General features: G+C 44.5%; 1 protein-coding gene and 1 long non-coding RNA gene across 5 annotated transcripts in view; both read left to right on the forward strand.

Moving 5' to 3' along the window:
- SUGCT (succinyl-CoA:glutarate-CoA transferase) overlaps positions 1–25,637 on the forward strand; it is an 827,778-nt gene that overhangs the window by 755,290 nt on the left and 46,851 nt on the right. The gene's annotated exons all lie outside the window — the stretch shown is intronic.
- LOC136794875 (uncharacterized) lies at positions 739–12,931 on the forward strand. The gene is made up of 3 exons (XR_010842297.1): positions 739–813; positions 8,671–8,768; positions 12,645–12,931. It is a non-coding gene; the product is annotated as an uncharacterized lncRNA (long non-coding RNA).

A 25,637-nucleotide genomic window follows, 5' to 3' on the forward strand; every position in this document is an offset into this window, starting at 1 on the left:
AAAGAAGGATGGAAAAATATCTTTAGGGTAAATACAGAGGAATGAAATCACTCAACCAAAGAGTTTGCACTGCTGTAGACATTCTGTACTTGTCACCAGATGACCTTCTAGAAACTTCCTCTTGCAGGTTTGCTTTCTCGATTGTGTTCTGTAAAATGACTGTTGCGTTTCCCGTGTTGGCCCAGGAATGACTTTCTCTCATCTGAGCGCTCAGGCCCATGTTGGTATTCTCCGCTTTTCCAGGGATATGTCTCATTGTATTAACAGGGGGGATATTTTAGCAGAGCCATTTCCTGATTGGTGTCAAGCTGAAAATAGATTGCTTGCCCCAGGTTGGTGGGAGAACAGAAATGCTAAGGTAAGCAACAGCATCTCCTCCCCACACCCTACCCTGCCTGTAGCAGGTCAAGTGTCTTCCTATTCAGGAGGCCCAGGGCTCTGTTTTCTCATTTGATCTAACACTGCAGACAGGTGGTATGTTGTATCTGTGCGCTTGTAGGTGAATTTTAATGACATTTCAAGGCATCCTGAAAAACAAAATAATTCTTTGGATTGCTTTTGTCAAATAATAAAAATATTTGACATAAGTCTCATTGGGAACAGATGTGGAAATATGCAATTCTTACTTTTTTACTATCCTTCCCTGCGGGCTCTTGGTCTATGCCAATCTGAATTTTATTGTTGAAAGTGCTCTGTCTTTTCCAGGTGTGTTGTCTTTAATATATAGGAAAACTTCGGGAGAGGACCCTGGAGCAGTAGCTAACACTGCTAAAATCAACACTGAACCATCAGAGAGTTACATCAGGACGGAAGGTTTGTCCTTGGATCAAAGCCTCCCCTGGGCGAGGCCTCTGGTACATGCGACCTGGTAGTGGCTGCAGTGGTCTGGGCCATTATGGGAAACTCTGTTGTTATCACAGACTCTTCCCATGACTTTGGTGTATCACTTCTTTTTGGTTTCCTCTTCTGTCAAAAGCGCATGTGAATCTCTGACCCTGACCCCAATTAGAGAACCACCTTAGAAGCCCTGGCTTTTATTTATGTGTGTGAGACTCAAGTGTAGATCCTCAGGCACATTTTGTATCCCCCGAGGTGCCCCTCTCCTTAATCCACCCCCTACACCCAGCCCCCCGGCCAGCAGTGACTCTCCATGGTTTGCCATGCATGTCCCGGCACGTCAGGACACATCATTTGAAATACCTGTTGGTCGTATGTGGTGTCTCCTTAACGTGGATAAGCTGGATGCTCTGCAGGGAGGAGGCCCTGAGGACTGTGCCCTCCATGTGGTTTATTTGTGTTCGCCCACCAGGGAAGCACATCCTTTCCTATTGAAATGTTTGAAGGAAAAGTCCACAGTACCTAAAGAGCCACGTGGCCCTAACTTTCTTCCTGATCTCGCGGTAATGTCCATAAAGAATGTTCTTCAGGCAGGAAGAATCAGTCATTGTTATGGACTGAATGTTTCTGTGTCCCCCCCCCCCGCCCCTAATACTCATACCTTAGAGCCCTAACACCCCATGTGACTGTATTTGGAGATAGAGCCTGAGAGGAAGTGGAAAAGGTTAAATGAGGTCATGGGGTAGGGCCCTAATCTGACAAGGTTGGTGCCTTTTTAAGAAGAAGGAGAGATACCAGTGCTTTCTCCCTTCACCACGTAAGACCACAGCAAAAAGGTATCTGTCTGCAAATCAGAAAGAGAGTTCTCACCAGAATTTTAACCTGCCGGACCTTGATCTGGGGCTTCTAATGTTCAGAACTGTGAGAAAAGACGTTTCTGTTGTTGAAGCCACACAGGCTGTGGTATTTTGTTATGGCAGCCAGAGCAGCCCTGGCAAAGTCATGTAAAGACTCCAGAAACAGCCACCATGACTGGGCAAGAGGGAATCCAGTCCCCTTCCAGGGCTGGCATTTCATGCTGACTGGTCTCAAACCAATCTTCTCAAATCTTTTGTTGGGAGAGCACAAATGCTAGGTGAGCTCCCCCCACCCCAAAAAAAAGAAGGTGATGATGTGGGCTTGAAGTTTTTGTCCTTAGCCATGCTGAGCTATTTTTCCATTTTTCTATGAAACATACACAGATTCCAACTACCCAGATGCTCATCAGACTTTTTAGGAAGTAATTGCTGGATCATCTGCCTTCAGATCTAGACGTTAAAGTTTTCTGAAAGGGGATAAATCATATTTACCGTGAATCCGTGAACCTGGCATTACTTTTGTGGTCAATAAACATTAGTTGCAAGATGAATAAATCCATGAATGAATGAATGGGCAGTAAATGGAATGTAAACTGACCACATAGTGTCTGGTCAATTTTCCAGATCATTCCACATTTCTTCTATATTCGCAATAACTTTTTTTACCCAAGGTTTTTTATACTTTTCTTTTCAAATAGCCTAAAGAAGCCTGACCAGGATACCTTCATTGAGTTCCAGTCTGTAAAGGAATGAAACTGTAGAAGCAGGCATCTCAGGGGCCTTCCTTCTTAAATACACAGTGTGTTCCACTGGATCTCTACATTATGGATGGCTTCCTTGGTCCCCATGTCACAGTTGAGATATTCAGATCATTTAAGTCAGTTTGCTATGTTTAAAAGGGATCGCAAGGTTCTGTTAGTTCTAAGCTCAAGAAGCTGCTGCTTCTTTTTGCAGATATCAGAATACCCAACTCACAAGGTAGTAAACTAATAGTTGTATTTTCCTTTCTATATCTGTTATAAGTCTACGGTAGGCTTTCCAGGGCTGATATCCTGATTCAGTGATCTTTCAGCTGTGCAGCTTTTGTAAAAAGCTGTTTTCCAGATGGTTTCTGCCCCTCTAGGCATAACATCTGCTTCCCAGTCAGCCAGAAATGGGAAGGGCACATCTTTGCCTTTTTATTTTGGATCCCATAATCCATCCCAGGGAGTGGTGCCTACATCTTCTCGGCCAGAACTCCACAGTATAGCTCCCCTTAGATGCAAGAACAAGGCGGATGCAAGGAAGGACTGGGTTGAGAATGTGTGTTGACTGAACCAACCTCCACTGTCTTCCACACGATCTCTAGGAAGAGGAGGAAGCTTCTGGAGACTCCCAAAGGAGACTTGGAGACAGGGAGATAAGAGTGGCTTCTGAGATTCAGCAACAAGAGATTATGGACATTCCCTTCTCCGCCTTAAATAAGTTCCATGGAAGCCCAAGTCTGTGTCACCTTGTTCCAACCTAAACAGCCAACCCAGGGTGAGGTGTCCCTCGCGATGTGAACTAATCATGATTAGGGGGCCTGCTAGCTGAGGGTCAGAGTTGGACGGTTCATTCGTGGGGGCAGGGGGTCACCCGATGAACTGATGGCTATGCTCAGAGAAGGAGGGTCATTCTGAGTCAGGGAGCCAGCCGGGGGGTCCCCCTAGCCTTGAGGGGGTGGATGGGAATGGCAAGCGGCTTCTTCCAAGGCTGCTTTGCTGAGGATGCTGACCGCCCTCAGCGCCCTCCTGAGGTGGCTTTAGGGACCTTGAAGAACAGAGCTCTGGTCTTAGCATCCAAAACCACGCTCACCTACCAGCTCTGGCCAGTGACTTTGGGCAGCTCATTCCTTAGACCTCCATTATCTCTCCTGCGTGAAGTAAGACTAGAAATACCCATGGGTAGAAGTGGAACAAGCACACTCTGACAGGCCTAAAGCTTTGTGGACAGAGAAGGTGTTGCTGTGATTTCCAGAACAGTGCCAAGTTGTGACTACCTTTGCCAGCATCGATATGTTTCATGTCACTGAAGGTGGTCTCACGAGAACATAGGCCATTAATATTTACAAAACGAATCTTCTTTCCCACAACCCGTCTTCGGTTTTTCCAGGCCTTCTGTCACTTCTCACCAGCCATGTCCTCTTTCAGGAGTGGATGGGGAGAGACACAATTGTGTCTAGAGCATGCGTCTGCTGGAACCAAGAGCTGTGTGTCATCATTTGTAGTGTATCTGAGTAGAGAAGGCAAAACCTGATCTTCCCCTGCTCACTGGAGCTCACACAGAACCCAAAGGGTTAAAGCAACGTTCCAAGGAGCTGCACACAAAAAGTCTGTAACAGGCTGTCCGGTGAGATAGTCACTCAGCCACGCTACATTCAATGAGGTCATGGTCCCACATGCATCCTCTTCTCCTTGGGAGAAGGTGCATAAAATATAAATAAATGATCAGGTTACAGAATGAACTCTGAATGACCAATTTTGGCTCAAGTAGAGGCCTTCTCCTGCCTCACAGTTCCCCAACGATAAATCTTTCATCAGCAGGTTGATCCTTTTCAGAAACAGACTGTCTAGCAACGTCTCCACCTCCTGCCCCCATAAGGACGGAGTGCATATGAGGCGGAGGCCTGGACGCACAGACAGCCCCCCGCAGACTCACGCCGGGAACAGCTTTCCTCTTTCAAGGGCCGACTGGTCGATACTCTGGCTGCTGCCGGGAGGGAGAGAAAAGGGAACAGGTTGCAATGTCGCTAATAACAGCGAACGCAATAGACTATCTGCAGAAGGGAGCTGCTGATCTGTCTCCCGGAGAATGAAGCTACGAGGTTGAAGGGACCGGGCCGAACGCTGCTACTAGAAAGAATGGCAACGTCCTTGCAAATGTTTCCATCCTCTTAGTTTTCCCTTGGGGTAGATTATTTAAAGTCTGTCATGAGTCTTTGCAAATTCATAACTTGCATGTGCTCATTTTCCCTGGGTCCATCTGTGCCCATGGGAAAAGGAATAAAGGAAGGAGGGCTGCTTTGGTGACAAGATGCTTAGGGTTGATGGGGGACGGCGGGGGGAGGACCCAAACTTATGAAGCTGCTACTCTGACCAGAAATGGAAACCACCCCTTCCAATCGGCATGTTGTTTTTGATAAAGAAATAAGACAAGGTTACTCTCCTTTGTCTTGTTTCTCCGGTTCCCTTGGCGTTTGCTTTTCTCTCCAAATTATGTAGGGCCAGAGTGCGTTAAAGTGACCAGTGAACTCCTACTCAGTGCCGCCAACTCCTGCCTCGGTGGGAAGTTTTAATGTTGGATCTGGCTGCTGTCCTTCTGTGCTCCACAGGCTAAGTCTGCAGCCTGATGGGCCGGCCACTTGACCCTTAAACCTCAGCCTTCCTGAGACTCAAGCTCTTTCTGCTCCCCCTGGCTTGCTGGTCTGCACTCCCCCGGGTTATTGACAGGGTCCTGGATGGCCCTACTGTGTCTTTGTGTGAATTACCAAAGGCTCCCAGCTCTTGGCAGACTGACTAGAAAGCATCCCTCTTCGGACTCAGGCAGCTGAGCCAGGGCACACGGCCGGCACGTGGCACGCAGGCTGGTGCTCAGCTCCCAGGTGCATCCCTGCACTGCACGTGGATGCCTGCCGTGGCCCCGATTGGCGGCAACACCTTCCTCCTTGCCCTCCAGCCCAGGTGTCACCGAGAGGTCGGCCAGGGGGCAAGTCAGGCAGCGCTCACTCTCCAGGCTCCTTTGGCTCCTGTCAGGGGACCGCCACATCCTGGCACAGGCGGGGATAGCTCAGCTCTTGTCACAGAGACTCTCATCTCATTCATTCACTCAATAACTACTCAATGAACGTCTTCCAGGATGTTCATCACACCACCCTGTAACCATGCACCAGCTCTTTACCAAGATGCACATCTGGCCCCCAAATACCCGTGAACCTGATATATTGTACTTGTTAATCTAAAGACCAGGAATGCTGTTGCAAACTGCTTTACCTTTATACCTAAATATATATTTGTGTTTTCTCCAAGTGCCCTCTACTTAGCAGACCTCAGAAGGTCAGTGCCCAGTGGTCTGATGCGTTGCTTGGAGCATGCGTCATTCGTGGGCCCTCCTGGATTCACGGCAGCTGTGCGGTCCCCTTGGGGGTCAGGCTGCCTCTGGTGAAACTTCATTTCAGCACAGGGGTTGGTGACATGGTCGAGTCCTGTAGCGAGAGATTCAGTTGCTCCTTCCCTTGGTGGCCTGTCCACACAGCTTCACGAGGGGAAAGGTGGGGGAGTTTCTGTCCCGCCGCTTAGCTACAGAAGGGAGACTCAATCCTAGCGCCTGGAACCTTCAATCAGGTCACACTCTTCTCTATCCCTTGGTATAAAGGAAATGTTGGAGACTGAAACATGCTCTAAGACAAGAAAAGGCTTGCTTCCTAGATATCTTTTGGCAAAAAGGGTTATTGAAAGTCTAGTGTCGTTGGTCGAGGGAAAAGTCCTCAAATCAGACTTCTGGGTTCAAATCCCAACTCAGCCATTTCCTAGGTATGTGTCTTAGTCTGCGTGAGCTGCCATATGAAAGTACCATAGACTGGATGGCAATTTATGGTAAACAACAGAAATTTGTTTCTCACAGTTCTGAGATCAAGATGGACAGGTTCTGGTGAAGTTCTCCTTCCTGGCTTGTAGATGGCTATTTTCTCATTGTGTCCTCACATGGAAGAGAGAGAGAGAGGGGGAGGAAGGGAGGGAGAGAACTAGTGCTCTGGTGTCTCTTCTTTGGGGGGGGGGGCGGGGTACACTGGCCTCTCACTGTTGTGGCCTCTCCCGTTGCAGAGCACAGGCTCCGGACGCGCAGGCTCAGCGGCCATGGCTCACGGGCCCAGCCGCTCCGCGGCACGTGGGATCCTCCCGGACCGGGGCACGAACCCGCGTCCCCTGCATCGGCAGGCGGACTCTCAACCACTGCGCCACCAGGGAAGCCCTGGTGTCTCTTCTTACAAGGACACTAATCCCACCATAAGGGCCTCATCCTCATGATCTCATGTAACCCTAACTACCTCCCAAAGGCCCCATCTCCACATAGCATCACATTGGGTGTTAGGGCTTTAACACATGAATTTCTGGGGGACATAAACATTCCGTCTGTAATATTCTGCCCCAGCTCCTCAAAATCACAGCCTTTTCACATGCAAAATACATTCTTTCCACCCCAACAGCCCCCAAAGTCTTACCTCCTTCCAGCATCCACTCTAAAGTCTAATGCCCAAAGTCTCACCTAAATGTCACCTAAATCAGGTACAGGTGAGACTCCAGGCACAATTCATCTTGAGGCAAAATTCTTCTCCAGGGACTTCCCTGGCGGTCCAGTGGTTAAGACTCTGCACTTCCAATGCAGGGGGTGCAGGTTCCATCCCTGGTCAGGGAGCGAACTAAGATCCCACATGCCGTGTGGTGAGGCCAAAAAAAAAAAAAAAAAAATTCTTTTCCAGTGTGAACGTGTGAAACCAGACAAGTTACATGCATCCATAGTACATCAGTGGGACAGGAAGAAGATAGACATTCCCATTTCAAAAGGGAGAAATTAGAAGGAAGAAGTGGCTGACAGGTCCCGAACAGGTTCAAAACCTAGCAAGGCAAATTCATTAGTTCTTAAGTCTCGAGAATAATCCTGTTTGGTTTGATGCTGCACTCCAGCCCACGGGAGAGGCAGCGTTGCCTCCAGGGATCACTGGGGTAAGCCTACCCACGTGGCAATCTGTGAGGGTGCAGCCAGGTGGCAGTCCTGATCTTTGATGTAAAGGCAGCCTTACCCCCCGACCCCAGGACAATATGAACCTGACATGGTACCTACTGAAACTAAGAAAACTTTCCGGGCTTATCTGCGATTGGAGCAAGTAATGCTACCTGCACTAGAAGCACTTCTGAAGCAGTTAAAAATACGCATCCGAGGCCCCCGACAAAAAGCGCTATAGCAGCCCCTATAGGACGAGAGGCCCAGGAATCTGCATTTTTAACTCAGATCATTCCAATGTACCCTAGATGCTGAGAACCACTGCCATCAGGGAACTCAGCACAGGATACTGAGTCATTATTTCCCTCCCTATGTTTTATTAAATTTATTTGTATGTGCTTTAATGTTATTGCCCCATGTGAGTTTCTGTTAGCATTTTATCCCTCTTGTGTTCCTCTAGTTGTATATCTTTTTCCTTCAGGGTGGGGCTCAGGGCAGTTTTCTGCTTTGGTTGATGCTTGTGGTCCAAGACTTCCTCCCCCGCAAGCTTGTTTACTGCTACCGACCACATCATCCCCTTGCTACCCTCAACCATAACAGACAGTCCTGCCCACTCCCTCCTGATTGATCCTGTATCGTGTTACCTTCTCACCCCCCCCCTTCCTTGGCGATTTAAGGAGCTGTTTTTATTGTTTCTAGTGCCAACACATCTGTCGTATATTTCCCTCCAACTTAAAAACATTGGAGAATCACTGGTTACTTGGCGCAAAGCGATGGCTGCGCTAGATGACCGCTTCTTTTGTAACTGGCTCTCACTCAGGGAGACTGGATATTTGGGGCTTCTCCTTCCCCACTCTCACTGCCATTTCGATCAAACCCTTGAACGCAGAGTATACAGAGATGCTCTCAGCCTAGGTTTGTATATATAATGACTTCATTTTGTGACTCAAAGTAAACTTTGTGGTTCATTCACAGTTTCTCATTTTTTTAATTAATTTTTATTGGAGTGTAGGTGATTTACAATGTTGTCTTAGTTTCTGCTGTACACCAAAGTGAACCAGTTATACATATACCTGTACATATATCCACTCTTTTTTAGTTTGTTTTCCCATATAGGTCATTATAGAATAGTGAGCAGAGTTCCCTGTGCTATATAGTAGGTCCTTATTAGTTATCTATTTTTTATGTAGTAGAGTGTATGTGTCAATCCTAATCTCCCAATTTCTCATTTTTGTAGACTACTCTTCCTCCATGAACACAGAAAATTAAGCCGTGGTTATAACTGAGGAAATGATATGGTGCAAAGTGTGTTAACAGCAGGCGATAAATAGATTGGTAAGAATCCGTCTGTCTCTATCGGAATTGTATTGATAGTGAGAGTCTTACTAGTCAGAAATAGAAATCAAGTTGATTTAACCTAAACAAATGAGGGATTTGCTGGAAGAGATCAGAGAGCTCCCGGAAATGTCAGACTCAGAGCATAGGTAGGAACCAAAGGGGTCCGGATAGCCGGTCCTCCTACAGGATGCGGTCAGGGCAGGAGACTGGCGAGGGTGCTGGGTGGTGCCCCAGCGGCCGGTCGCTTCCAGATTCAGAGCCCCAGGCAGAGGTTCTGATTGGTTGAGCTCTACCACGTGTCCACTGCCCCCTCTCCTCCCCACATACACACAGGGACCCTCCCGGAGAGCCTCCATAGTGGAAGGTGAGCCTTCCTCTTTCCCCCATGGTTCCTCCAAAATACTAAGAAGATTTGGATGTTGTGTAGCTTTATGTGAAAAGTCCACCCCAGGTATGATTCACATTCCCCCATCTCCACTGCAATAATCCGTCTGTCATTGAGGATATCTGTTTTTTTCAGGCACTGGGCTAGATGCTCCATGTGTAGAATCTCTAGTCATTACCACAACCCTGTGAAGTAAATAGCAGGATGTACTTTTTACAGTTGAAGACACTGTAAAAGCGCTTGAAGAGGTTAAGTAACTTGCCTATGGCCAGACAGGTGCTGAGATGAACCCAGGATGATCTGACCCCAGAACTTGTGGCCTGTCCACTCCATCAAATTGCCACCTCTATGTATTATTTTCACCTACATTTTCCTTCCATATCCCATGTAGTTTATGCAGGTAGAACTTGTTTCTAAACTATTAGGTCCACATCTGAATAATAAAGGGTGTTGACAAATTTATCTCTAAGGTTTTCATCTGTGTCATTCTGTGTTTCTATAACTATATTCTGATGGTTACCATTTTAAAATGGCATTGAGTGTATAACTGCAGAGAAGATTTGGATGATGTTGGTGGAACCCTTATCAATGTCAAGTGTGACACCATTTTCTCTGGCCTTATGCAGCCTTCCCCAGAAGATCATACCTCACCTCCCAAATCAGGTCCCTGAAATCTGTTTGGAAATTAACCACAGGCCTGAATCCCCGTGGAAGTGGCTGCTGAACATACAGTTCCTGCTGCCTGGTTGGTGACATGCTAATCACCCTTTCTAATTCTAAATGAATACTTCTCAGCAGAGACTCAAAGGAACTTTTTCCAAGAAGACAGTGTACGTGTTTACGCCACTTTAATGTGGACAGAGTTGGGAGGTGGGCGTCATTCAAGTAATCACCCCTGATGTTCTCTCGGGCACACGTGGTTTTAACTAGAAACTAAAGCTCCCTGGGCACTTTTCAGAACCATGTCTCTGGCTTTGGTCTGGAACTCCTGTCGGGAACAGCAGCTAGCATCAGGGCATCAAAAGGCATATGCTCTGGGTGTGTTTCTTCCTCATGAGGGGCGGTTTGTGATTCATTCATTTCACTGTGCTGTAAGTGGACATTTATGGAGGACCTGCTTGGGGCCAGCAGTTGTATCAGTGTTGAGTTTTTACTTACAAAAAAGACAAAATCCTCGGCAGGGGGTGTAGAGGTGTGGCTGGGGGAAAGTAGACATTAAAACATAATGAAAATGCAGGGTGATGGAAATATGAATGCCTGAAGAATGTATTAGAGGAGCACAGAGAAGGGAATGACTAGATGTTTGGGGGTAAAGGTGAAAAAAAAATCATAGAAGTTGCATTTGAGTGGAGTTGTGATGAAAACAGTTTAACCGGAACATTAAGTGGGAGGTTATTTGGAGGCCGAAGGACTAGCCAAGGACTAGCAAAAGTCCTAGCAAAAGTTTGCTAGTTTTAGGACATACAGAGTCCAGGATGACTGTGAATTACATAGGAAGGGAGTAATAACAGAGTGAGAGAATTTTAAAAGGAGCTAAAAGAGGCAATGATATGAATAGTCATATATGTCCTGCAAGGGGCTTGGATTACGTTAATAGTGAACCACTGAAGGTTTTCACCTGGAGAGGGACGTGATCAGATTGTATTTTAGAAAGACCACTCTGTTGACAGAATAATGAATTAGAGCAAGAAGGGGACCGGGGACTTTACAGACAGCCAGATTACAGGTACAATTTTACCATTTTGGAAAGAATTTATGGAGGAATGAGAAGACATCGTTTTTCACAGTCTCCTTAAAAATATGAAGGCCGTAAGGGTCTGATAGGAAAATGTGTAGTATTTTCATTAGGAAATAATTGCAGTGCTTATTTTCTTTTACTGGACTGAAATCTTAAAAAAGAAAAAGGACAGTAAGCCAGTACAGTATATCTTGACTTTTTAGAACACAAATTTTATATAGCATGAGCCAAATTTTGTTCTCTAACCCATAAAATGATTAACAACAAAATCCTCGGTTATGGATAATTAATAAGTTATTAAAGAATACTAATTCTTAACAGAAAGCTTTTACACTGGCTGTCCACCCCCTGGAAGTACTTATTTCCCATTCAACGCTATATTTAAGGACCACTTTCAAACATCTATCATGTATCACTGAAGTAGATTGGAAGATGTGAGTGTGGACTGCATTAAGACATGTCAAAATGAATAAGCGTTTTAGTAAGCTGTTCTATTTCTAATACAAGCCAGTGAAAAAAAAACAATGAGCCAGTCTCCAGTGTTAAGATGGGAAGATATGAAAACCACCCCAGCTTACTCTACTCATCACCATGGTTTCATCATCTATTACACAGTAAAACAAACAGAGCCACTGACTATAACCCTTAATGAGCATATGTGACTCTGATAATATTTATCGGGTTTATTTGTTTGAGGCCAACTGAAATGAAAAGAAAACAGTGCAGCGTTGGGTCATCAGTCTCTTCTGACGTGTGCTGTAATTCTAAGGAAAACATTAGTAGCCTATTTTTAGCCAGTACCTTCAACCACTGAAGCGATAATGGCCCAAGGAATAATCCCTGGGATGGAAAACAGAAATTCCCAGAATTAAATGTTCTTGCTCATCTGTTCTATGGTCACAGGAACTCTATCAGCACCATCATTTCTCATCGAGAAATGTTTTACATCAGACCATTATGCAATCCTCCCCAACTAGGCTGCCATCTTCTTCATCTCTCCTAAGTCAAGATCCTCCCAGACAAAAGAAATGAAAAATATCACCTCCTCCAGGAAGCCTCTCTTTCCCTAGTAAACGTTATCACATGCACTTGACATTATTTTCACTTCCATAATCTGTTTATTCTGTGTTCTTTCCCGTACTCAAAAATGTTAGTTAAAAAAAACTCATACAGAAATGATAGGAGTGAGACATTGTTCTAGACTCCACAGGGCTGGTGTATGTGGAAGGTGGCAGATAGATGAAAAAAGGTTCTTCCCTGCAGGGGTACAAACCCAGCAGCAGAAGGGACAAGGCAGATGAATAGGATCTAAACGTGGTCTTCAGTCTTGTTTCAGCTCAGCATCTGAGCAGAAAGCAGCCCCCTGCCACCAAGCCCAGGGACCCCCTGGTGGACAAGGAGTGTACAGACCTGACGTGCTGGTCACAGCCTAGGCTGGAGGGGTGGAAGGAGAGGAGGTCTGGGGAGGCGTTGGAAAACTCTCAGGAGGAATTGGTGATTCAAAGCAGGACCTTTGGAATAAATAAAACAGACAGGAGTTCAAACATGGGACCTTCTCTCTGTGTGATTTTGATGAGTAACATAATCATCTTGAAGCTTATATGATGTTATCACTAAGTGAGATACTGTGAAAAGACTTATTTATATTATTCCAGGTTATAAGTTCTCAATACAGGGCATTTATTGTTCTTGTCACTATGATTTTATGCTTCTCAGAGGATGTGTGTGTCCCCCCCGTTCTTTCCCCCAGTGAGGAATCGTTTTATTAAACTGTGAAATGTCTCCCAAGAAAAGTGCAGTATATGTGGGGAGTTCAGAAAAAAAGGAATCCTATGATTTTGGAGCAGAGGATCAGAGAAGGCTTCGTGGAAGAGATGCCACTACACCTGGTTTGTAAGGGTCAGGTATGAGTCAAGGAAGCAGTGATTAGGAGACAGACCGTCCAACCGTGAGCCCAGTGATAAATGGAGAACATTTCCATACTTCCTTCTTGGGGCTCCAACGAGAATTACAGGCATTTGCTGGATATTCCCACTGGAAATGGTAAGCTTCTTAGAGCAGGAACCATGATTCTACATTTTATTTATTATCCCCTCAGAGGAGCCAATAGAAATAAAATAAATACTTTTGTTGATGTTCTGAGGCCTATGTGGAAGCCATTCATATAACTGAGAGGTTAATTGAAACACTTTGAAACCTCTCTCTCTCTCTCTCTCTCCCTCTCTCTCTCTCTCTCTCTCCCTCTCAAGAACAGAAAAGGAAGCTTGGAGAAAGCTGGGGTGGATCCAGGGAGTAGGATGGCACCCTCTTGTTCTAGGTGGTTTAACTTGTGTGAGCTCCATCTCTACTCCCTAAAGAGCTGGGTAGGTGTAATAGAATCATGGTGTTTGGGGTTTATTCATTTTTTTGTCATTCATTGGTAAATTCTTTTATTTTCTTTGTAAAATTTCCAGCATGTTTTCAGCTATGCAAAGAGGCAACTATGAAAAGTTGTTTAGTTTGAACGTGAGCACAAGTGTTAAAGTCTAAGAGCAACGTGGATGTGGTAGGTGGGGATGTGGCCTTACGGAAGGGCAGATCCCAGGGAAAGGAAGGCAGACTTAATTGCCTCATCACCCTTCCCCCATGTAGAAGATTCTCCTTCTAGGGCTAACAGGTTCTGGGCTTCGTTTTTCTAAAAGAAGATGTGCTTTCCTTGAAGGCATCTTTTGTAGAAGGGACTAAGCTACTGAGAAAATAACATCACAAAGAGATGTTTCAACAAAACTGATTTTATTTGTACCCTTTTTTTAGATTCCATGTATAAGCAATATCATATGCTGTTTGTCTTTCTCTGTCTGACTTACTTCAGTCAGTATGATAATCTCTAGGTCCATCCATGTTGCTGCAAATGGTATTACTCCATTCTTTTTTAATGGCTGAGTAATATTCCATTGTATATATGTATGACATCTTTTTTTTTTAACATCTTTATTGGAGTATAATTGCTTTACAATGGTGTGTTAGTTTCTGCTTTACAACAAAGTGAATCAGTTATACATATACATATGTTCCCATATCTCCTCCCTCTTGCGTCTCCCTCCTTCCCACCCTCCCTATCCCACCCCTCTAGGTGGTCACAAAGCACCGAGCTGATCTCCCTGTGCTATGCGGCTGCTTCCCACTAGCTAACTATTTTACATTTGGTAGTGTATATATGTCCATGCCACTCTCTCACTTCGTCCCAGCTTACCCTTCCCCCTCCCCATATCCTCAAGTCTATGCTCTAGTAGGTCTGTGTTTAATTCCCGTCCTACCCCTAGGCTCTTCACGACATTTTTCTTTTTTCTTAGATTCCGTATATATGTGTTAGCATACGGTATTTGTTTTTCTCTTTCTGACTTACTTCACTCTGTATGACAGACTCCAGGTCCATCCACCTCACTACAAATAACTCAGTTTCGTTTCTTTTTATGGCTGAGTAATATTCCATTGTATATATGTGCCATATCTTCTTTATCCATTCATCTGTTGATGGACATTTAGGTTGCTTCCATGTCCTGGCTATTGTAAATAATGCTGCAATGAATATTGGGGTGCATGTATCTTTTTGAATTATGGTTTTCTCCCAGTATATGCCCCAAAATAGAAATAGAGTTACAGATACAGAAAACAAACTATGGTTACTGGGGGTAAGAGGGGGAGGGATAAATTGGGAGATTGGGACTGACATATACACACTACTATATATAAAATAGATAACTAACAAGGACCTACTGTATAGCACAGGGAACTCTACTCAGTGCTCTGTAATGGCCTACATGGGAAAAGAATCTTTAAAGGAGTGGACATATGTACAGGTATACGTATAACTGGTTCACTTTGCTGTACAGCAGAAAGTAGCACAACACTGTAAATCAGTTACACTCCAACAAAATTTTTTTAAGGCACAAAACAGTAAAATGATACCCCAAAAAACCTCAAAACAATTTTACACAATACTGTAGAACTGGATGGGTCCTAAAATGTGGATACTGATGTTGAGGATAATAATGATGCTAAAGAAATAAAGTACGTGTTTAAAAATATGTTTGTTATAGAGGAAAAAAGTAAAAGATTGAGATAAGCATCAAGAATAAAATAAAAATCTCCCATAAGCCTATTATTCTTAGCATTCTTTTATATATCCTGTTTTATAGATAGATAATTAAAGAAACAGAAGAATGCTGAAAATCCTGTTTTTACGACTTGATTTTTTTTTCCAGTTAATATACGACCTTGTCCATAAAAATATTTTTAGCACAGTTTTAATTTTTGTAGAGGTTTTTTGGTTTCCTCCTCAGCATATATTCTCATTTCACCTTTTGTATCCTTATTGATTTGGTGTCGGGGGTAAGGGTGAGGGGGGACTTATTTCCTCTTGTTGAGCCATGAGATTGGGTGGAAAGACCCCACTTGCAGTCCTAGGAGTGTGCCCTCAGTGGTTTGTATCTGTCAGTGCTTCCACCTTCAGCCCTGTGGTCAGTATAATAATGGGAACGAAACAATCTGGGCCCGTGAGTGATAACGGATCCCAGGACAAGCGGGTATCAGAAGGGCCTTTCTTTCTTTGGATGGTGTTTGAAGTGGCGAAGTTTGAAGTTCCCTCAGCCATGTTGTGACCACGGAGGGGGAGCCCCGACCTGATGGAGGAAGGCTTCCTCCTGTGGGCCGATGGGATGGGTGCTGGGCGGTCACCTGGCTAGATGCTCCATGTGTAGAATCTCTAGTCATTACCACAACCCTGTGAAGTAGATATTTTTACAGTTGAAGAAACTGCTTTTCCCCTGTTCTGAAAAGGCTTCCCTGGAAAGAGTGGGCCAGAGAGGCCTTGTATGGAAGAGTTCTGGTCATCGAGGGAAGAGATTTGGCTCTGCAGCGAACCAGACAAGGGCACAGTCACGCTTAGTGGCAGTTTAACCCTAGTGAAGTACTCTGTCTATAAAGAGGGGAAAGAAAACATCTACAAGTTGCAAGAATTCCAGAAGTATATTCCAGAGCAAAAGTGTTGTGAGTTAGATGGACAGACACCAGTATAACAGAGGAGTGAGGGGAGAGAGAGAAAGTGGGGGAGAGAGAGGGAACAGGATGAGGAGTCAGGGCTTGGGGGTCTTGTTGAAATGCAGGTTCCGATTCCAGAGGTTGTGGAAGAAGCCTGAGTCTCTGTGTTTCTCGTCCCCACGTCCTGGTGATGCTGATCTGCTGGTTTGTGGAGCACTTGAGGTAGTCAGGTTCTAGGTCACGAATGAAGCTGGACCTCATCACCCTTATTTTTGCTCCCTAGAAGCCCCCCCTGCCCCCCACGACATGGCACTCCTGGATGTGTTCAGTATTCTGTGCGCTATGTTTGCTCACTGCGTAGAGGACAAACCTTAATCGTGGCAGGTGAAGGGGATACCCCATCGCCTCTGCTTATCCTGTGTGGCTTAACTGGAAACTCCTTCACCAATGGAGCTGAGCTCCTGAGTCAGAAAGCATTGGTGGAATTGTGGCCAAGCCCTGGGTGGAGGGTTTCTGGGGAGGAGAGGTGGGAAACGAGAGGCTCTCGGTGTCACCAGTTCTCACCATTGTTGGATGTTCACATCTCACTGCACAGGTAACAGCTTCATCTGCAGTTTCCTTCATGAGTACAGGGAGATCAAATCACTCCCCGGGTAGAAGGTAGGTGAGAAGGTGACTTGTTTCCCAGCTGGCAAGAATTTTCAGCTGTGGCCGAGATCCAATCCCAGGGTTCCGCACATTTAAGATGCAGTTGAAGAGCAACAGATTCAGAGTCGGAAGAACTAGATGTCACTCAGGGCCCCCAAATGACCTTCTCATGTCCTTGGACTAGCAGCCCAGCTTCCATGAGACCAGAGTTTTCATCTGTAAAACAGAGATTTTTAAATAGCACAAAGCTTTCTAACAACCCTACTGTGAAGAACAAGTGAGAAAATAGGAGAGAACTTTGACAAACAAATAAAACATTATGCAATTATAAAGGATTATTGAGACAAGGGTTCTAAAGCAGCTTAGCTACCCAATTGCCTGACTATAGAATTATGTCCTGGACTCTCAAGTCTTATTAGGTGGGACCTAAATATACCCGAGGAAGGGGCAAGGCAGAGAGAAAGGTGTGTAAGCTGCTCAGGAAATCTGTCGTGTACCATCCTTTTTCACATGGTGTGGTCACTCCTGCCCCCAAGGTTGGAATGCTAATCAGGACAGGGACAGCCAAGGCCAGACTCCAAATTGTGTGCAGGGTGCATTTAGTTTAAAGGTAAAGACATCTACCCACTTTAACAAGGCACGTTCAAGTAAGAGGATGGAGTCCAGTTTCTTCCATATCATTGATACTAAAAATGAAAATACCTTCCCCCCCCCCCACCCAATCCAATGTTAGGAGGGAAAAGAACAAAGAAAGTATTCACGGCCCACTTCTCCCAAAGAGTTACACCCACTCTGGAAGCCTGCCAGCTTCCTACCATTATTCTTTTCCAGCTCCTCGACCTGAATTAACAAACCCCATGGCCTTATTTTGAAGAGATTGGTGCACAAGCTCTGGATAGGTTTCTTGACATTTTTGGAAGAAGGAGGGAATAGCTCAGAAACTATGTAGCATGCAGAGCAGAAGATCTGGGACGTGGCCGGAGGAGAGCACAGAAGGTAGGCACTGGTTGTAAATTCTCCCTGTGTCTCAGTCCACACGGTCCCACAATCAAAAGATGTTCCCTATGAAACTGAGGATACTGAATGTTATGGGTACCCAGCTCGGCTCCAAGGCTAGGAAAAGAAATGCTGAGGAAGTCAAAGAATCAGCTCTGTTTGCCCAAAGAATGACTCTTCCCTTTAGCCATTGGAATCAGCCGAAATGTTATCTTCTAGGAGTCTCTTTCTCCAACACCATTAAGCAAATTAACACCCACCCCAAGATGTGTACACACATGGCCTCCCCCGTACCTCTTCCTCTATCTCAGCAATTGGCATCCTATGTTTTGTTTTGTTTCTGTTTTCTCTCTTCCATCACTATAATGCAAGTTCCATGAAAGTCTGATTTCTTTGTTTATTATTATATCCCTACCACCTAGCATGACCTGAACATAACAGGTACCCAATAAATATCTCTGAATGAATGATATCCTGGTATCAATGTCCATGAACATTGCCCTCACCTTATTGTTTTAGATTATTGTGCTTTTTTCTCACTCTTCTTACCTCCTTCAATATTTTCCTTAGCCTGTTCTACCATCATCATTATCGTCATCACTGTAACCATCACATAAAATGGTTTGCATTTCTATTTGTGGAGAATTTGAAGACCGATGGCTATCCATAGCAAGAGCCTCCTGGCAATTATTCATCGAGAAAAAGAGAGACCAATAATTGCACTTCAATTAAACATTTCCCTCCCTTCTTCAGGTAGGTTGCTTCCTTTGTGAAACCCACTTCTCAGGGTATGTTTCTCTCCAGGGCATTTACGAAAAGTGACTACCTTAATTAGATAAAAGGAAAGTCATAAAATCACTTTCCTGGTGATGTCATAAATCAAAGGCAAACGGTATGCCAATCTTCTAACTCCCTGAATTGCACAGTGATTTCTAAGTGGCAAGAAACACATTTCTCTAGTGTGAGCAACTTTGTCACAGGCAGGAAAATATCTTTGGAAAATGTCTGACGTATAGTAAACACTCCACATTTTTGGAATGAATGTGTGGATGAAATCCCCCTGCATGCTTCCTTTCTCCCTCCTGTCTTGGTGGCTTGAATATGGGGATTTGTGGTAGAGTTAACTACATGTCCATACTTTTTTTCTCCAAAGCCCAGCTGTCCCTGTGTAGCCTCTGTCTTCCTGTACATAAAACATTCCCTGTGCATCTGGAGACTCAAAGAAAGGACCCCGTCAGTCTGCACATGAAATCTGCAGCACTCCGCTTCTGCACCTGTGGGCTGTGTGATCTGGAATATATTTATGTTTCCCGCTCACACTTGGAGCAGTGAGATTTGACCTTTAGAAAGCAGTGGTTGAGAGCCTGTTCTTGGTTCTTTTAAAATCATGTTACACATTGCAAGAGCCGGACACCTCTGCCCACTGAAAGCTGAAGGAATGTGCCTTGAAGCCAAGTCTAGACAGAATTCCAAGGCAGGGGAGTCAGTGGGACAGGGAAATCACCCCAGGGTCCATGCCAACTTTCTGTCCTGCAACTTTACCATTTTTGTGTTACTGGATTTGAGCCAATATGGGAGGCCTTTGGTGCCAAGAATGACCATAACAAGTAAGCTGGGGTTTCCACTGGAGGTTAATTTAAATGTTCCACCTTCCTGCAGCTCCTCGTTTAGAGTGCATTTCGTTTCCCAAGGCAACCCCAAGATTCTCCAGGCCTCTGGTTGGCTGAGGGAAGGAGAAAGGGGAGGCTAGGCCACGCTCCATCTTAGTGTCTTAGTTTATAGCCACCTGTAATCTATCATCAGGCCAGTGGGGATTTACAAAAGCAATTGAATTAGGAAGATACGACTCCCAACTGTCAATGCGATGAGCAAAGTACAGATTCAAAGTGAAGGACACAGGCACCTAGCTTTCCACCTCACTCTCTGCAGACGCCCCACCCAGCTTAACCACTCAAGGCTGCACCATCCTGAGCCACACAGCTGGTACCCCATTAAAAGCTGGCACCCCTAACCCTCATGTGGTTCATAGCCTTTATCTTAGACTGCCCGTCTCCACCCATTTCAAAATCCATGTTCTGAGAGCAACATTCTCCCAGCGCCTGACTTTTTACATTTAGAGTCTACTCTCTCCCACTCAAGCCACACGTCCAATCAGTCCTGAAGTTCTGATGACTAGACTCTGCTCATTCACACCAACCTTCACCACAGTGGCCCTGGTCCAGTCCTGGTTCCACCATCTCTCACCTGGCCCTCGCTTTGTCCGTTTCCTGGGCATCCGTAACTTGCTTCACTGACGTTCACTTCTCAAGGATTGCATAAGGTTGTTATGTTCTAGACGTTCTACTCACATGCGTCACTTGGGACCAAATATCCTTTCTCACTGCTCGTAACTTCCCATGTAATTTTGAAATTATTTGATGATACCTCCCCCTTGAACTCTCAGCTCCTAGACAGCACGATTGTACCTACAATGCCTGGCCCAATATCTGGAACACAGTAGGTCCTCAAGAAATCTTTGTTGGACAGAAATGATTATCTTCACTTTCCCCCTAAACCAGTATTCTTGGCATTGGTCCCTTGACTTGCTTTATTCCCTGCCCTGACAATGGTGCAGACTGCCCTTCCGGTGATGCTGCCCTTGGTGTCTCGGTGAATGACCACTTCAATCCTGACTCCTAGGGGACCTCTCAGTTGTCCTGGGATCCAGCCCTGGGCTCTCAGTAGCCCTTCTGCAGTTCTAAGACACTTTTTCAATGAGGATCTAATTCCCAAATGACTTTGAAACTAGGACTAGTGAGTTGAGTAGATAATCACTTTAAATTAAAAAGTCATCCCAGAATAAAGACAGAGAAACGTAGGGTTACATGGAAGAGGTCACAGCTGTAGAGCACCCCACTGATAACAGAGGGCTGGGATGTCCGTGGGTATGAAGTCAGTGTTTTTTGTTTGTTTTTTTCCTCTCCCTGTGCCATACAGTAGGTCCTTATTAGTTGTCTATTTTACATACAGTAGTGTATACATGTCAGTCCCAATCTCCCAATTTACCGCCCCCCCCCCTTTCCCTCTTGGTAACCACAAGTTTGTTTTCCACATCTGTGACTCTATTTCTGTTTTGGGGCATATATCTGGAGAAAACCATAATTTAAAAAATGTTCTTTGCAGCACTATTTACAGTAGTCAGAACATGGAAGCAACCGAAACATCCCTTGACAGGAATGGATAAAGAAGATGTGGTGTATATATACAATGGGATATTACTCAGCAATAAAAAAGAGCAAAATAGTGCCATTTGCAGCAACACGGACAGACCTAGAGATTGTCATACTGAGTGAAATAAGTCAGATGGAGAAAGACAAGTATCATGTGATAGCGCTTATGTGTGGAATCTAAAAAAAATGGTGGTACAAATGAACTTATTATTATTATTTTTTTTTTTTGTGGTACGCGGGCCTCTCACTGTTGTGGCCTCTCCCATTGCGGAGCGCAGGCTCCGGATGCGCAGGCTCAGCGGCCATGGCTCACGGGCCCAGCCGCTCCGCGGCACGTGGGATCTTCCCGGACCAGGGTACGAACCCGTGTCCCCTGCATCGGCAGGCGGATTCTCAACCACTGCGCCACCAGGGAAGCCCAAATGAACTTATTGACAAAACAGAAATCAATGTTTTTTTCTGAATTCTGGCTGCATATCAGCATAGCCTAGGGAGCTTTTAGAGAAGTTGATGCCCAAGTACAATCCCAAAGACTGATTTAATCCGTCTGGGTAGAGCCTGAGTGTTGGAATCTTCTAGAAAGCCCCCTGGTTTTCTGAGCATCCACGATTGAGATGAGACGGTCTACAGAGAGCTTCTTCCCATCAGGTTCTCCAGCCAGAGCAAGTCTGGTTCACTGTGGACTTCACAGAAGCTCAGGTGACCTCTCTGTAGCACAGCTTCAAATGATGCTTCAGCTTGAAATTTCACTGAGAGGAATTCATTGAAAAGAAAAGAGAAAGACTACAAAAGGATCACATTTATGTTTTTGTAACAGTTAGTTGAATCACTGATGGTCACTGGCACATGTAAATATGAACCCAATGTGAATATGACACGTTACGTGCCCACCTCCAGAGAACGCGGGATGGCAGGCACTGCTCTGCTGTGACCTGCTGAAGTGACACGTGTTTAACTTGATCTCATATTTGGGGAAAACCTGGAGACTGGTCTTCATTAAGGTAAGTTGGAGGACATCTTCTAGGGTGAGGGAGCTCCTCGAAAGACGCAAGACACTATCGGATTGCTCACAGCTCACCCTTCCTTCCTTCCCTTCTTTCTTTCTTCCTTTCTTCTTTCTCTCTTCCTTTCTTTCTTTTCTTAGTGTTTTCCTGAAACAAGATGAACATCACTAAGGACATTATAAGTATGTCAACACTGGACACTATAGCTTAAGCTTAAAAACAGTTCTATGGTTGTTGTTTTCCAGCTATTTCATGCCTGCTACATTGCAGTTACAAGTTCACAAATTCTGTGTTTACATTCCTTTTGGCCCTGGAAGAACATCCACCTTGAGAAGGAAGTAGCCTAGCAGAGGTTAAGCAAAGGTGTTTGATACTCACTTCGTATTCACCTAGGAGATAGTAGATTACATGACTTAGTGACTGCAAAGCAATTAGAATAGTGTCTTGCATCCAGTGAGCTTTAGATAGTGTCTGTTAAAGGAAAACAAAATAAATGTAGTGGAAAGCCACTATTTTTGCTTCTCTGTGTCCATTTAGGTTTCATTTGGCCTTCCCCAATCAGAGAAATTCAAGTGGGCCCAGAAATCCCGAAGCCCCTTCCCCAACCTCTTCTGCAGAGAGCAGGGCTTCCAGGAACAGGACTATAGTTTGACCTTCATGGGGGCCTTTCCAGCATATTTGCCCTCAGTGACCCCTTCCTCCACAAAAATTATTAAAAATTACATTTTACGACTGCTTTAGTATAAAGATGAATATAATACAAGTTGTATTCAGTATTATATATTCATTATTATTATATGATGTTTTTCTTCTGATTAAAAAGAATTGAAAACATTTCTGAGGGCTCCTTAGAAGTATCATGGGCCCTCGGCAATGTGCCTCTTGTCCCCTAGTCTCGTACTAAAGGCCTTTATTTGACAGTCCTTGTCCTCTCCAGGACAAGATGGGAGGGTTTTGTTTTGTTTTGTTTTTGAGGTTCGGGAGAAGGCAGATTTCATAGAGAAATGATAAGTCAAATTCAAAGCAATTCAACAAGTTCTTATTAAGTATCACTATGTTTGTGAGCGCCTGTGTACATTATCACACACACACACACACACACACACACACACACACGTACACAATCTGGTTGATAGGTCCATAATTTATCCACATCCCAAACGTTTTCCTGTGAAGAGCCAGATGTAATTCTAGTCCCAGGCTATATAATGATAGTTCTTCAACTGTAAGCAGCTAAGACTCTGGCTAACTTAGGTTAAGAAAGGAATTTGTTGGAAAGTTACTGGAGAACTCTCAGAATTAAGGAAAAGCCTCATGTCATTTTTCTTAAAGATACTCTGCTCTACGGTGTTTTGAAAGCCAGAGTGAGAAATCTGGGCTAAGTTACAATGTGAAAGGAAGCCATCAGATAGATTGAAAGGAGAGAAGTGATAGAAGTGATCCGATATATATTTTCAGATAATGTCTGTAGCTGCTGCATGGCTAGCAGATTGTAAATGTGTGGGATGATGAGATTAGGGTAAGTTAGGAGACACACTTTAAGGAATGATTGGGTTTTGCTAGTGGGAAATGTCCATGTAGAGAGCCATGGACCGAAGCAGAGCACGCTTTTAAGGCTGAGAAAGGAAAAGAAGCATCAAAGTCTCCTCCTAGAGGTTCCTAGGATTTTGACATGACAGACTGGTCAACAGTCATGCTGCTTACTGACAAAAAAAGACCAAAAGTCAAACGATTAAAAAAAAAAAAAACTGGACAAGGACCATGTTTGTGGATGGCATCAAAATTGTTGTTGTGGCAGTTTGAGGTACCAGTATATTTCCAATGGAAATGACAAGTCAGGAGGAGGTATCTGAATCTGGAGTTTCAAGGAAAGGCCAGGACTTGGGAGATCTTGTTGCAGCTTTTATGAAAGCAATATTTAAGGTGATGGATCTGGATGAATTTCCTAAGTTAGAGATACAGATAGAGAGTAGAAGAGGGCTAGGATGGAGCTCTCAGGTGAGCCCATCCACACGTGAAGGTTACCCTGAGAAGGTGGGTGAGTGGGGAGTGAAAGCAGGAGAGCGAGCTTGGTGTCCCAGCAACTCAGGGAAGATGCAATAAATTCTGCTGAGAGGTAAAGCCAGGAGAGAGCGGCCGCCAACGGATTTGGTGGCATAGAGGTCATGGGTGACCTTGACCGAGGCAGCCTGATGGGTTTGGTGGAAATAGAGGTCTTTTTAGAATGAACTGTTTTTTATCCTCATTGTATCTAGAACAACAGGGAGCAGAAAATGGGAGTTAACTGGAGGGGGTTTAGCCTCAAGGCAGGATTATTTTAAGGTTGCTTGTTTGTATGCTGATGGCAGTGATCCAGGAGAAACAGAGATTGTGACGATTTAGCAACACAGGAACCAAATCTTTGAAAAGACTAGAAGACAGGAGATCCAGGTGTGTGTGACTGGAGCCCTTACCATTTGATCAAAGACAGAGGGCGGAGAACAGGTAGGTCAGCAGATAGGGCTGGGGAGAAATGACAAAGCTCCTAGCTAATCGTTTTCTTAATAATGAGGCAAGTTCATCAGCTGAGTGTGGAAGTAAGTGGTCACGGTATAAATGACATGAGGATAGAGGGGTGGGAAATAGTTGTTTGGGGGAATTTAAAAGTGAACACGGAAAGGAAATACATGTAGGATGGTCTGGCACTGTTGAGTGTGGTCCATTTGAAATTTATGGACATGAAATATATGAGACCAGTCATTATAGTGGGGTTTTTGTCCAGCAATGTTTAGTTGCACTGAGGCAGTAGCTGTGGCTGCTATTATTAAAGTACTAGCTGGTATATATTGAATGCTTACTATGTGTCAGACACTTTAAAACACTTTACAAGTGCTTACTTTATGAGATATGTACTATTACTGTATCGCTGTTACTATAGGTACAGAGAAGTTAAGTAATTTGTTCAAAGTCACACAGCAAGTAGGGGCTGGAGCCCATTACAGATCCAAGCAATTAGACTCAAAAGACCACATAATTCACACCTCATAATATCATTATTAGGAAAAACAAGGCAATGTTATGTAAAGCATCTAGCACAGTCTATCTGTGCATCTAGCACAGCCCATAGGAAATTTTAGGTAATATGAACACCCTCATTTCAAGAATAATATCTATCTACTCCATAGAATTTTTGTAAAGTTTTAAAAAGCTGAAATATGTGAATTCTGAGCCTGGCACGTATAAATGCTGGTGCACATCTGCTGTCCACGCCCGACTAAGCCAGGTGATAATCTGATCTCTAAATCCTTAGTCATTTAACTGCTGAGACTGTGTTGCCATGTGAGGCCACTAGGTGGCGCCACCAAAGAACAAGACTGTTTCATTTACCTTCAGATCCTTAACTCAAGATATAGGTGGGCCAGTGGAAGTTAAACCTTGACAACCAAAAGAAGAGTTGTCATAAATAAATAAATAGATGGCTAGAGAGAGGGATAGAGTTGCATTTCAATCATGTACTGGGGCAAGCAAATAAAACAAAGAGTATGTGTATCCACAGAGACTGTTATGGGATAGGCAGGCAACAAGGACCAGTGCAAATTTCTTGGGCTTGCAAGCTAAATAATGAGACAGAAATCTTGCCTACTCTCTCAAAGCCAAGCTATACTACAAAAACGATAGATGCATGGGTCAGACAACATTTCAGACGGTGGCTCGGACACATATGTATTTCCTTTGCATACTGCCAGCACAGGTAACTGACACACAGAGCTGTAACTCAGGAAGGTCTGTGCTCCTGCTATTTCTCTAGCTGCCACTTCCATCCAAGGTCAACAAATGAAAATACCTAGTGTTCCAAGGAACGTTGCCTCATCAGGACTCTATTCCGGG

Source organism: Kogia breviceps, chromosome 9 (genome assembly GCF_026419965.1).
Source record: "Kogia breviceps isolate mKogBre1 chromosome 9, mKogBre1 haplotype 1, whole genome shotgun sequence".
Lineage (NCBI taxonomy): Eukaryota > Metazoa > Chordata > Mammalia > Artiodactyla > Physeteridae > Kogia > Kogia breviceps.